At 31.5% G+C, this 2,556-nt stretch overlaps 1 pseudogene; it reads left to right on the forward strand.

Annotated features, from left to right (window-relative positions):
* Positions 1–388: 388 nt before the first annotated feature.
* LOC113197276 (SOSS complex subunit B2 pseudogene) lies at positions 389–1,003 on the forward strand (annotated as a pseudogene).
* The last annotated feature ends 1,553 nt before the right edge of the window (positions 1,004–2,556 follow it).

The raw sequence follows: 2,556 nt of genomic DNA on the forward strand, positions 1-2,556 counted from the left end.
TTTCACCATTTGAATCAGAGTTCTATTCCTAGGTATCTGTCCAAGTAAAGTAAAACCTCATGCAAACGTTTGTACAAAAAGTTTGTAGTGATTTAACTTGCATTCTTTAAAAATCAGATGTATTTTTTATACATAACAGTACATTCATAAATTGGAATACTACTCAATAAAAAAATGAATGAGATCATAGAATTATCATATAATAGAACAACACTATTCTTACATATTTGACCGTTCTTGCATATATAATCAAAATGAAAACATGTCCATGAAAAATTTCTAAATAAATGTCTGTTTATTATAGTTAACAAGTTGATCCTTTGGTGTTAATATTAGTGAGCTTCGTTGGAATGCAGCCCAACCTTGCAGGTAAACTCGATACGCATCCATGTGAAAAGGGTGTCTGACACTTTATACTGGAAGGCGTGGTGAACTTCAAAAAATTGGAGAATTTTGTATGGTTTATTCAGAAGTGCCAAATTTCAGTGAGCCCAACCCAGATTATCGAGGACCGCAGAACAAAGGGGGCACACAATGAACAGAAGACTAATTCCATGAATAGTAATATAGGTACAGGTACATTTGGATCAGTGGGAAATAGCCTTCAAACTGGCCCTGAATCAAGGGGATACCAACTTTCATATGCTGGTAGAAGCAATGTCCGGGGACCTATCAATACACAGCTACCAGGAGCTGCTAATAATCAAACAGTCATGACCACAATAAGTAATGGCAGGGACCCTCGGAGAGCCTTTAAAAGATGACCTATGCCAAATAGTCACATGTAGTTTTTAAACTACGTGCCCTACTTGAACACTTAGTGCACTTTTATTTATTGTTAACTGTGAAAAATATGTCCTTTATTGGTTTCCTTTTACGTTTTTGGTTTGTTAAGAAGAGTGGTTTTTTTATATAGCAAAACTGTTAAGCTGCTCAAGTCTCCTGTTGAATGGGGACACTGAAAAGTGGGGGCATATATTTTTAGAGCAAAAAAGTTATTGGATATCCTCTAAAAATTGCACCCATTTCAAGGGTGAGTTATTTAAAACATCAGCTTTATAGCCTCTATGAGTCTTCTGTATGAATTTTGTAATATTTCACATAAGGCTTAATGGGAGATGTTCTTTGTCGTAAATTCAGATATTGCCAACTAAAGCAATAACCACCCCCCCCCAAAAAAAAAAAAAAAAAAAAAACCCAGAAACTTGGTCAATGCCAACAGTAGAGTTTTTGAGTGTTTGTTACTCGGAGAATGAATGATTTTGTTGAGTGACTGCCATTAAGATTTCCCAAGAAATGAATCATCTTAAATGAATCATCCTAAATTGTTTCATTACCAAAAAAGATTATCAGAATTATGGAACAGAATACAATCTGTATTGTAATACGTAAGTTTTAGAAGAAAGCTACTTTGCTTTATTTTCAGATAGTGCTCTTAACATTTGTTATTAGCGTGGATTATATTGAAAGAAAATTTTAAAAGAGGCCTTGAATATTTATTTTTGAATCTACCATGTTAAATATTGAGATGTTTAATTTGAGAGAGTTATAAAGTCATAATAAACATTGATCTAATTATTTTTAAAAATAATTTTGGTGAACGTAGTGAAGGTGATTCAAATTGAATTCATATATTAATATGCAGTCTTAAGTTATAGATCCTAGGTATTTACAGGTACTCAGCCTGAACTGAAAAATCCTAGGTGGTACTTCAATTTGAAGTTTGATTAAATAGCAAAAGTTAAATGACAAAGAAGTGATTACAGCTTTATTTAGAAACTTTAAGGTGGAATTTATTTATGTGTCATAAATGGTACCCACTTCTAAATTTTACTGTAAGGTGGTTAACTGGCAAATTTTTCTTTTGTTTAGAATTTACCTCTTCTTAAATATTATCTCTTGAATAAAACTTGCATTAATGTTAAAAAGAAACAAGTTGAAGCAATCCAAATGTGTATAAATTGATAATAAATGGATAAATAACAAGAAAAAAATATATATGTGTTCCCAAAAGGGAGGTAATTTATTGATAGCACAAATGAAGTTCTTATACATAGTATAATATTGATGGACCTTGAAAATATTATTCTAAATGAAAGACTCAAGAACAAAAGACTATATATTTTATGATTCGGTTTTATATGAAATAACCAGGTAAGCAAACCCAGAGTGACAGAAACATTGGTGGTTTTCTAGAGTCATGCCTTTGGTGGGATATGGCAGGGTGTTGGAGATAAAGAATAATTGCTAATGGTTACGGGCTTTCTTTTGGGAGTGATGTTGAAGTGTACTAACGTTGATTATATTGATTTTTGACCAACTCTAGGAATATTCCACCAAAAATTAAATTATTTAAAAACACATTTAATAAGAAAATCCTAGGGTATTTTTAACTCAATAAAATTAAAATGATGAAATGAGAAATGGATAAATGCAACAGTATTGATGAATGTCAAAGGTAGTATTGAGTCAACTTGTTTGACTAAAAATTCATCACAAAGTTATATAATACTGTATAATTCTATTTGAAGTACAGTTTCTGGAAAAGACAAATTC

This window comes from Urocitellus parryii, chromosome 13 (assembly GCF_045843805.1).
Source record: "Urocitellus parryii isolate mUroPar1 chromosome 13, mUroPar1.hap1, whole genome shotgun sequence".
NCBI lineage: Eukaryota > Metazoa > Chordata > Mammalia > Rodentia > Sciuridae > Urocitellus > Urocitellus parryii.